General features: G+C 41.1%; 1 protein-coding gene across 7 annotated transcripts in view; it reads left to right on the forward strand.

Annotated features, from left to right (window-relative positions):
• Positions 1 to 12114, forward strand: part of RGL1 (ral guanine nucleotide dissociation stimulator like 1) — a 150684-nt gene that overhangs the window by 5174 nt on the left and 133396 nt on the right. The window contains exon 1 of one of the 7 annotated variants that reach the window (XM_073356638.2): positions 4651 to 4723. The exons of the other annotated variants lie outside the window; for them this stretch is intronic. The gene's annotated coding sequence lies outside the window, so the exon portion shown is untranslated. Of the gene's footprint in view, positions 1 to 4650; positions 4724 to 12114 lie in introns of those variants that run through there. 7 annotated transcript variants of the gene reach the window in all.

Below are 12114 nucleotides of genomic sequence, written 5' to 3' on the forward strand. Positions count from 1 at the left end.
AGGGGGTGTGGAGTGTGGGAGGAGACTCAGGGTAGAGGGTTGGGGGCTCAGGACAGTGGCTTGGGGTGCGGGCTGCAGCAGGGGACTCAGAGTAGGGGGTTGGGGTGTGGAAGGGGGCTCAGGGCAGGGGGTTGGGGTGCGGCAGGGGGCTCAGGGCAGGGGGTTGGGGTGCAGGAGGGGTGTGGGGTGCGGCAGGGGGTTGGGGTGCAGGAGGGTCCAGGGTGTGGGCTGTGGCCCGGTGCCACTTACTTTTAGCGGCTCCAGGGTGGCAGTAGCGTGCAACAGGCCTAAGGCAGGCTGCCTGCCTGCCTGCCCTGGCCCCGCGCCGCTTCCGGAAGCAGCCAGCACCATGTCCCTGCAGCTCCCGGGGGAGGGGGAGGCGGAGGGCTCTGTGCGCTGCCCTTGCCTGCGGGTACCTCCCCCGAAGCTCCCATTGGCTGTGGTTCCCCGTTCTAGGCCAAGGGGAGCTGCAGGGCGTAGTGCCTACAGGCGAGGGCAGCGCATGGAGCCCTCTACTAACCCCTCCCCCAGAGGCCGCAGGGACGTGGTGCCAGCTGCTTCTGGGAGTGGCTCGGGGTCAGGGCAGGTAAGGAGCCTGCCTTAGCCCCGCTGCCCCACGGGGCTGGCAATCCCGCAGGCCGGATCCAAAGCCTTGACAGGCTGGATCTGGCCTACGGGCCTTTGTTTGCCCACGCTTGTCCTAAAGGATCTCTTCCTGAAGCCCACAAACACTGTCCGTGTGATGTTGAAAATATTCACACTGAGTGTCCTATTGTGTTCAGTCTTGTATGTGTCTGTCTTGATCACTGTAATTTCATCAGGGCAAGGACTCTCTATCTGTCTTCTACACTGATGAGCACATTGGTGCTTAAATGGTAAATAGTACTCATAATAAAAAAGAGTGGTTCTGAGGAAGAAAAAATCCTCAGAGTTTGGATAAACACCTTTTGAGGGGCTTATCTGCACCTCTCCAGACCTCCTGTAGTTTGCCAATACTAGCAAATAGAAAAAAGGTGAAGCATTTGGAGAAAGGTGTGTGTTACTGTTGCCCTCCATGAGCAGCCAGACTGGCCACAGGATGGCAGCATAGCACACACGTGGTGTTCAGCATTTTATACTAACTGGCCATAAGAATGGTTTGAACTTTATTCTCTGTTTGCAGTGTTGTTGTAGCCATGCCAACTTTATTCTGTGTATGCAGTGTTGTTTCACCCATGTTGGTCCCAGGATGTTAGATATACAAGGTGGCGGAATTAATTTTTTTTATTGGTCCAATAAAAGATATAACCTCACCCATCTTATAACCTTATTATGACATTTAACAAGGTGCTGCCAAAGAGACTGACCTCTTCCCCTAAAACTCTATGTAGCTCTGATACAACAACAGCAAATCTTCCAGCCTCCCAGATTAGTGCTGCAGTATCCTAACTGAGGAGCTGGGAGCCCCAGGGTAACCTGTCAAAGACTCTGGGTTTAAATGGGACTGTGTGCATGTGACCTGAGTGCATATGTGCATCTGCCCTCTGCTTCCCTGCCAGCTCTGTCCTTATGAGCCTGCAGGGGCTTAAAATGACAAGGATCCTGTACTGTAGTGCTTCAGGTTGCAGCATTCTCATCAATTTAAATCCCCTGCCAAGTAAGAAGAGTGGAACCGACAGGGGAGCGGACTCCAAATGAATCAGTGAATACAGCAGAGCTCTGCTTCTCATTTGCCACATACACTATTCTCATAGTGGAGGAATGTGGGTCAAAAGAGGAAGGGTGGCAAAAAACATCAAAAAACACTTAAGCAAAATGGAACAAAACTGACCACTCAGCAGGTTCTCAGGACAAGTCAGCTTCTGTGCCTTGTTGTTTAAATTGTTGAAAAAAGAAAAAGAAAGGCTAGATGCCAATTTAGTTGTATAAGCTCTATTTAACTTTCTTAAATGTCCAGGTCTGGTGGATGAAGCAGCTGGTGACCTTGTGGAACTCTCCACAAAAAGAAATTCTTGTCAAGTGTACAGCTGTAGTCAATAACACGGAGCACTTACCTAGCACATCTCATCCTCAAAGCACTTTATAAACATTAGCAAATGGTTTAGTGGTTAAAATACAGATTGGTGAGGGGGCACTATCCCCAGCATTGCCCCTCTGAGTGTGCCACTGGGCTGGATTGCTTACAGAGACAGTGGCTTCTGATTCTGGGAGCCTAATTTGAGACACTGTGGGTCTGATTATTTATTTATTTATTTATTTTATTTTATTTTGTAAGTGCTAAGCACTCAGAACTCTAGTTGCAGTTAATGGGTGCTGTGGGTGCTCAACACTTGTGAAAGTCAGACTCAATGTGTATCAAATTGGACACTTAACCTGAGGCACCCCAAATCAGTAATCATTTTTGTTAGCCTTAAAGCCGAATTTTGCAATCTTTACTCAGGAAAAAATGCTATTGATTCCAATGGGACATTTGCCTGACTAAGGGCCCAGGGTTTGGTTCTATAGTTCTGTATCTGTTTCCCCTTCTGTAGAATGGGGATATAGTACTTATATACAGCACCTTGCAGAGGCAAGGGGTTGTGAGCCAACAAATTAATATCTGTAATGTGCTCTGAGTTCCTTAGATTACACTGTAGGAGTATAAATATTTTATTAGCTTCATTCTGTTTATTCATAACAATTAACCAGTGCACAGGCTTAGGGAACAATAAGGACCCTCAGAAGTCTTTTGTTTTGTCTGGCTGCCCCTGTGTTTAGCCAAGAGCGCTTCCAGCACCCTCTCTTCTACTTATCTGCTTTCCTTATGGACTTAACCCTGTATTGGTCAATGGGGGAGTTTTCCATCTGCAGGAGGAACACAGGAGTTTTGGGCTGCAGCAGTGTGGAGAGTGGGTCTTTAATTTTTTGCGGGGGCTGGGGTGTGTGTGAAATCTGCCAAGTGTCTAAAAAAATCATTTATGCAATGTACCCATATTCCATACAAAAAGCATCATCCTGACATAATACAGTGATAGGCAGGGCATTTGCTAGGCATTCCAAACTCATTCCAGTAAAACCTTTAAACCACAACACAAACATGTATTCTCTCTATATAGGAATCCCTTCATCTACGCCTGAAATGCAGCCATCTCTGGGGCAGACAGCAGTTGCCATTTAATGGTGCACAACAGCACTATACAACTGTTTATGGAAGGAAGTGAAGAGAATTACTGTATTCAATTAAAACTACAGGGTGAATTTAAGTGGTCAGCATATAATTACTCAAGTTGGAATTTGGCCAAGACATAGGCCATATGTTCTTGTTCTTGAGAGAAATATACCAACTGGTCAGGACCTCACTTTTACATCTTCTCCAAATACTAGATGCAATCATGTACCTCTTCAGAATCTATGAAGCTCCTTACACCCCAATCTATCCCAAGTTTGCCAATTTTGAGTGTAATTACTGATATTGGTTTTATTTACTTAAAATAAGGATAACATGATTTATCGAGATTTTCTTTTGCATCGAAGGAAATACACGGATTAAGGGTTTATATAGAACTTGGCAAACATTTATCTAAAGTATAGATATAGTTCCAGAAGTGTGATAATGATTTTTCTCCATTAATTAGCCAAATTAAAAAGCCAAAGTTTGCTGTCTCTAGTACAAATATATTTACATAAGGGGGATCTAGTATTCCCCCTCTAAGTAATGCACTTTGTACAAGAATGCCCCCCTCCCTTTTTTTTTTCTGCTGAAATCTCTGAGCATTGAAATTCTGTAGCATTTCTTAGCACTGCCTGGTTCAAAATAATCTCTACTGGAAAGCATTTTACACATGACTTCATTCAGTAATAAGTTTATCTGAGTTCAAAGTACAGAAGAGTCATGTGGTCCTTAAACAATCAGAAACTTAATGTTTCTGTTCTATCTTAAGACTTTAAATATGGGGGCGGGGAGGGAGAAGCAGGATATGATCCAAAGCTGTTTTTGATTTAATGCTTTAGTTTCATTTGGAGACTTGGGGCTGGATCCTGCAAAGTGCCCGCAAGTCCCATGTGTTCTGGTGTTTGTGTCTCACTGTTTTTACACAAGTGTAATTTCACTGACTTCAGTGGAGTTATTCCCAATGTACACTGGAATAAGTGAAATCAGAATCAGGCCCCTTGATCCCAATATTGTGGTGAACAGTGGAGACTGTAACAAAGGGAAGATGACCTGGCATCGCCTATTTTGGTATTTGTAGCAGCAATAGACAACTGATGAAAATATTGTTGGGGGCTGGTGAAAAGTGAAAGCCAGAGTGCAGGGTTTGTGAATTCAGAGCATGCAAAAATAGGAAACAGCTTTGTCTTTAACCAGGAACACCAAAGCTTCTTGATCCTCATCTACATTGCCCCAAATATTTCAGTGCTGGCCTTCCTTTGAGCAGACTCTGCTAATGATACTGAACTGTCCGGTGGTTTTTATGAAATTGATGGTGGAGACTGGGGTAAAGATACTAAATACATTTTCACTGATGAATTACACCACGATTTTCAAATCGGATGCGTAGAATGAAAAACTGGTGCAGCCCACCATTTAGCCTCCCAGTAATTTAGCTATTATGGGATAATCTCCGTAACTAACTTTTTAACATAGTTTTAAAATCATTGCAACTTGCACTAATTTTTTTTCCTTTTAAAGAAACAGGCTGTTCCCTCCACCCAGTGTTTTGTCCTCCTAAGAGAGAGAGCTCCGTAGCCTATGGACTTGAAAAAGGTAACATATATGTATTTGAACCAAAGATCACCTAGGAAGGTTCAGTGAGGAATGGGAGCCTGAAGAGAGATAATAAGTCAGTGTAGTGAAGAAATCACTATTTCTAAGGCACGTTTTATTTGCTCATAAAAATTCTGATCAAGGCTCTGGTCCTATAAAAGAACAAAAGAACAAACTGATGTCATTGGGACTACTCTTGGGCATAAAGTTAAGCACATGTGTACGTCTTTGCAGGATTGGAGACCAAAGTAGTAATGCCTGCTAAAGCTAGTTTGTTTGTTGTACGTGGGATGAGAACAGACATCTAAGAACAGTAATAAATACTGTAGAAAGCTAGCTAAATTCATACCTGGTTTACCTTAGAGATGAATTTGGCTCAATGTATGTTTGGTTGAAAGTGTGTAAATGGAAGCCAGAAGCCAGATACCCTGAATCACAAGTTCAAATTTCAGGATTCTGCATCCTCTCAACATAAATAAATTTAGTTCTATGCATTTTGCTCTAGCAGTATTGCCATACCCAAGCATTCAAAAATCACAAATCAGGCACTAGAAAAATCATGAGATTTAAAAAATAAACAGCAGGGGAGTAGTTTCTTTTTCTTCTGGTGTTGGAATGTTCAGGTTTCACATTTTCATGCTTTTCTCTTTAGCCACAAGGGCTATAAAATTATCTTTTGGGGTTTTCTTGTTTTTTGTTTTTTTAAAGGAAAGCTGAGCTTATTATGTAGTAACCTGATTCTACCATCTGGAACTCTAACAAAAGCACCAAATAATGTGAGACTCCCATTACAAACCACCCAGATCTTAAAAACCTCAGCCCTCTCCATGCTGTATGAACATTAAAGTGCCCATGATATTTTTGTAATGCTAGGGAGTTGCCAACATTTTTATTTTTCCACACTGGTGGGCGGTGTATTGCCACTCTCACGCTGTCAACTCCAGCATAGTTCCCTGTGTACCAGTGTAAGGAAGGTGGGGCTGGAAGATCTGTTGCTACACAGATAGGCTTATCCTCCCCACTGTGACATCGATGGGCACATTATGTATCTGGGACTATTGCATATATATATATATACACACACACACGCACATTTCTTTTTAATTGATTTGGTTGAGGATCTAGCCCCTGTTGACATCCGTTTGCCGGTGGAGGGAGAGTAGTTTGCTTCATATCACTAAAGATACTGAGTCTGATTCTCTTATTCATACCAGTATAAATCAAAAATAACTCCATTAAAGTCAATGGAGTCACTCTGGCGTAAATGAGGTATGTGATCAGAATCAGACCCTGAATGTGTGTTGGTTCCACCAAAGTGTTGCTTAGCCTTATCAATCCATATGTGTATATTAATTTAGGATGTTCTGCTTTCTCTTTATTGAAAACAGTATCCATAAGTGATGTCACTAGAGCTGGTTGGGAATTTTTCAATAAAATGCTTTTTCATCAGAAAATGCTGATTTGTCAAAGGTGAAACTTATTAGTTTCAACAAAAAATTTGTCAGGAAGGCTTCTCAGGTTCTGGATGGCATTTAGAGAGACCCCTATTCCCCAGAATAGCCAATAGCTGGGTGGTTTGAGTGCTCAGCTGGTGCTGATCAGCATCTCCCGCATCCTAGGTGAGTGTCTCGCCAATGGCATATTAGCTATTCTGAGGTGAATATTTCTCTACTTTAAATTTTTAAAGGTCTAGTTTTTGTTCTGATGCAGAATGAAAGCAAATGCCGAAACCTCAAACTTTTTGCAAAAGTGAATTTTTGTTTTCGGGCCAGCCCTATGTGTCACATCTGTGGTTGGTAAAGATCAGAACTATGGATATATATTTTTTATTTTTACCTTACAAAAAAAAGCTGTCTTGTACTCTATATTCGGCTAGTGATATCTAAAATGAAATGACAGCAATTGAAAGCTGTACAAAGAATTTACTGAACTTGTGCACAGTTATTTAAATGGGGATTGCCGAACAATGATGTGTGCTAGTGGCTTGGGAGTCCGAGTGCTAAATTGATGAATTATTTGTCAGTGTCCTATTTCTGGCCAAGTATAATAAATGCTCTAGGAACAATATGGAATCATAAATTGAATTGCACAAGACTCTTCTTTTTACTCTGGATTTTGCTTGAGGGTGGTGCTGGTAATTTGGTTAGCAATTTGTCCTTTCTTGTATACATTCTGGGGCCATATTCTCATCTTGGCCACTGCAGGGAAAATACAGAGTAGGTCACCTGATGAAGTTACTCTGTGTTTAACCTGATATCAGAATCTGGCCCCGAGGTTTTTAGAGTTATGTACATGGGCTCTGAAATTGCAATTGAGCACATTATAGAAACCAATAAATACATTAAATTATTGGCTGAGTTGAAACTGTTTGCCACATGATTTCTGTTCAATACTGGAAGAATAATGAACAAAGTTTTTTTTTAAACAAATAGATGGCAATTGCCTCTAGCTGTGCAAAGGGATTGAACCTGAGAAAATGGAAGATAAAGTATTCCAGCTTTGAAAGACTAGTAAAATAAAAAGGCAGAAATTGTCCTATATAAGCAGTAGTTTATAAGATGAACAAAGTTGTGAATTTCTATATGCTGTAGGAGGAACTGATTGCTCAAATAGTGGGCAATAGAGATACCACTAGGAAGTTTAAGTGAGAGGTGACCTTCCCTAAGGAGACAGGATGGAGCAGACCGGATTTTGTTTTGGGTTAAGAGTGTTTGTTTGCTGTTTGTTGCTTTTAATTTGGTCATAAAAGGGTAAGGTGTATCCTTTACTCCGCCCAGCTCCTGCTCAATAAGGTGATGGCTCAAGTCACAGGATGAGAAGCTCCTCCTAACTTATATAAATTATCAATGTTCAGTTTAACTGAAACTGACTTCTTTAGGTCAGATTTCCCTCTCAGCCTATGATAACCCAGTGCCCCTATGGTGCATATGTTCAGAGGCAGAAGTTGTAAAGACCTGGGGAATATATTAATTTATTTGGGAAGAACACCTCAACAGCCCAACACGGTGGCATTTAATTTCAGAAAGGGGAACTATGCAAAAATGAGGTTAGTTAAACAGAAATTAAAAGGTACAAGTGACTAGAGTGAAATCCCTGCAAGATGCATGGACACTTTTCAAAGACACCATAATAGAGGCTCAACTTAAATGTATACCCCAAATTAAAAAACACAGTAAAAGAACTAAAAAAGAGCCACAGTGGCTTAACAACCATGTAAACGCAGCAGTGAGAGATAATAGGCATCTTTTAAAAAGTGGAAGTCAAATCCTTGTGAAGTAAATATACGCGTAAACACTGCCAAATTAAATGTAAAAATGTAATAAGAAAAGCCAAAAAGGAGTTTGAAGAACAGCTAGCCAAAAACTCAAAAGGTAATAACAAAATGTTTTTTAAGTACATCAGAAGCAGGAAGCCTGCTGAACAACCAGTGGGGCCCCTGGACAATCGAGATACAAAAGGATCACTTAAAGACGATAAAGTAATCGCAGAGAAACTAAATGAATTCATTGCTTCAGTCTTCATGACTGAGGGTGTTAGGGAGATTCCCAAACCTGAGCCGTCTTTTGTAGGTGACAAATCTGAGGAATTGTCACAGATTGAAGTGTCAGTAGAGGAGATTTTGGAATTAATTGAGAAACTTAACAGTAACAAGTCACTTGGACCAGATGGCATTCACCTAAGAGTTCTGAAAGAACTCAAAAGTGAAATTGTGGAACTATTAATAATGGTTTGTAACCTGTCCTTTAAATCAGCTACTGTACCCAATGACTGGAAGATAGCTAGTGTAACGCCAATATTTAAGAAGGGCTCTAGAGATGATCCTGGCAAGTACAGGCCGGTAAGTCTAATGTCAGTACCGGGCAAATTAGCTGAAACAATAGTAAAGAATAAAATTGTCAGACACGTGGAAGAACATAAATTGTTGCGCAAAAGTCAACATGGTTTCTGTAAAGGGAGATCATGTCTTACTAATCTATTAGAGTTCTTTGAGGGGGTCAACAAACATGTGGACAAGGGGGATCCAGTGGACATAGTGTATTTAGATTTCCAGAAAGCCTTTGACAAGGTCCCTCACCAAAGGCTCTTACGTAAATTAAGTTGTCATGGGATAAGAGGGAAGATCCTTTCATGGATTGAGAACTGGTTAAAAGACAGGGAACAAAGGGTAGAAATAAATGGTAAATTTTCAGAATGGAGAGGGATAACTAGTGGTGTTCCCCAAGGATCAGTCCTAAGATCAATCCTATTCAACTTATTCATAAATGATCTGGAGAAAGGGGTAAGCAGCGAGGTGGCAAAGTTTGCAGATGATACTAAACTGCTCAAGATAGTTAAGACCAAAGCAGACTGAAGAACTTCAAAAAGATCTCCCAAAACTAAGTGATTGGGCAACAAAATGGCAAATGAAATTTAATGTGGATAAATGTAAAGTAATACACATTGGAAAAAATAACCCCAGCTGTACATACAATATGATGGGGGCTAATTTAGCTACAACTAATCAGGAGAAAGATCTTGGAGTCATCGTGGATAGTTCTCTGAAGACGTCCCCGCAGTGTGCAGCGGCAGTCAAAAAAGCAAACGGGATGTTAGGAATCATTAAAAAAGGGATAGAGAATAAGATGGAGAATATCTTATTGCCCTTATATAAATCCATGGTACGCCCACATCTTGAATACTGCGTACAGATGTGATCCCCTCATCTCCAAAAAGATATACTGGTATTAGAAAAGGTTCAGAAAAGGGCAACTAAAATGATTAAGGGTTTGGAACAGGTCCCATGTGAGGCTAGGACTTTTCAGCTTGGAAAAGAGGAGACTAAGGGGAGATATGCTAGAGGTATATAAAATCATGAGTGGTGTGGAGAAAGTGAATAAGGAAAAGTTATTTACTTGTTCCCATAATATAAGAACTAGGGGCCACCAAATGAAATTAATGGGTAGCAGGTTTAAAACAAATAAAAGGAAGTTCATCTTCACTCAGCGCACAGTCAGCCTGTGGAACTTCTTGCCTGAGGAGGTTGTGAAGCCTAGGACTGTAACAGGGTTTAGAAGAGAACTGGATAAATTCATGGAGGTTAAGTCTATTAATGGTTATTAGCCAGGATGGGTAAGGAATGTTGTCCCTAGCCTCTGTTTGTCAGAGGGTGGAGATGGATGGCAGGAGAGAAATCACTTGATCATTACCTGTTAGGTTCATTCCCTCTGGGGCACCTGGCATTGGCCACTGTCTGCAGACAAGATACTGGACTGGATGGACCTTTGGTCTGACCCAGTATGGCCATGCTTATGTTCTTATGAATAGTTACAAAAACAATTCAAGAATATTAGGTATAATTCTTGTCTCACATTGGTTTAAATCAGGACAGTTCTTTTTAAATCAGTGAAGTAAAACCAAGATCAAACTTGAATTCATCAATACTATAAATCCGGCAAACCAACATTAGCTAGTGCAAACAAAAGGACAACCCCACCTACCCAAAAAAAACCCCAAACTAACCCCACATAGAGAGCCTGAATAAACACATAGGCCATGTTGCATCAACACACTCTGTCAGTGTTGTGCCAAGGAGAAAGGGGATACCACAGCCAGGAGCTCCTCTCGGGGAACACCCTGTCAGCAAGCCCCCAGAGATGGTTAAACATGCCAGCTATGAGCTTGTGTACATCAACTGATCCACTCTCTGCCTCTCCAACTGCCTCTCTAACTTCTTGAAATTATTTACAAGAGTGGGCACTGGAGAACCAGGAGCTAGAATTATTTAGAGATTTAAAAATGCTTTTGATACAATCCGTCAGAAGATGCTGTTTGAGAAACTTGGTGTTTAGGGAAGTAGAGAGAAAATCCTGTTATGGATTCAAAACTGATAGGAAGCAAAAGTTAGGGCTGCCAAATCCAAATTTTTGTACAGCTCAGTGAGGCGTAGGTTTGGTGTTTCAATACAGGCCTACGTCTAATCTACTTATTAAGGAACTGGAAGGAGAGTAAATAAGACAGAGAGAGAACGTTTCCTTATTTAACTGGCTTGCATTATTGCAGTATACAGAGATGAGTGTTTGGTAGAAAGTAAGAAAATTCAGGATTTTTGTTGGACCTATACTAGAATGTGAGTGGTTTTTTTTTTTTACATCTAGTTTCTGCTGTTGGTTAGTGTTGTTTTAGTCACTGAAAATAAAGCATGTTTGGAGAACTGCCAGGAAGACACGATTTCAGAACATGGCTGTTGTCTTTCAGTTTAGCAAAAGGTTAACTGTTATCTTTGGTTATCTCATGATCTTAATCTGATAGAGTGATGCCCTTAGTATGGGTGGTGTGAAGTGGCTGTGTGCCCTTTTAACAGCTGACAAGAGAATGGATTGTATTTTTGCCTGTTGCACGGAAGACTGCTATATGGGCTACAATTGCCTTGTTCTGTTCATTCCCTTTCAAGCATCTGGCATCAGCCATTGCCAGACGACAGGATACTGGGCTAGTTGGACCAGTGGCCTGACCCAGTATCGCCATTCTTATGTTGATCCCTCAAGTACATGAAGATATCCTTGATCAAAGCTCACTAATCCTGCTTGTTGTTATGTGCACAAGCTGAGTTTATTAATTACTTCGATGTGCAGTAAATTTCAACAAGAAATCGACTGAATATCCTGTTTGTAGCATGTGCCAGTTCTAGAATTTGTGTTAGTATTTATCATGGCTTTTCAAAAAACGAAATGTGGAGACATTTGTGGATCTGAAATAACAAGAGACCTCGGCTTCTCCTGATATTATTCCTTGCTGGTGACAATCCAGTGAGACGGCTGAGGCGAAAAAGACAGTGAAAACATAAACACAAATAAAAAATATTTATTCTGGTTCCTGTGGAACAACAGCTTAAATTATATCAACGGAATAATGGACTTCATCTTTAAACTCCTATCATATGCCAGTCTTACACAGTGAGAATTTCATGACCTCATTGAATTACATATGTCGTTTCTTTGCCAAATCTGTCAGTTCCTGTGCTTTCAGCTTGGTGTCATGTTTAGTGTTGGTGGGTTGATCTCACAAGGTTCAGAGTTCAGATGCAGATCAAATAAAGACCAAAGTTATTTGTTCAAATCAGACTTCTTGGGTTTGCTTCTGGTTGTGTTAAAAATATCACAAGAACAGCCTCTCTTTTGGTGTTTTGGTATTTCTACCCAAACATTTCAGAAACTCCAAAACCATTGATTCTTCAGGTCTAGAAATCGACAAAGATTGGGGTAAAAGGTATCTTACTTCTGAATCAGGTTCCCTATTTCTAGATGTGTTTAAAATAAAAAATTCTTCAAGAATAACTATCCTCCATACTGCTATAGCACCTTTCGTCCAAGGATCCTAATACGTTTTACACACATTAATGAGTTATACTGCAC

The sequence above is a fragment of the Lepidochelys kempii genome, chromosome 8, assembly GCF_965140285.1.
Source record: "Lepidochelys kempii isolate rLepKem1 chromosome 8, rLepKem1.hap1, whole genome shotgun sequence".
Classification (NCBI taxonomy): Eukaryota; Metazoa; Chordata; order Testudines; family Cheloniidae; genus Lepidochelys; species Lepidochelys kempii.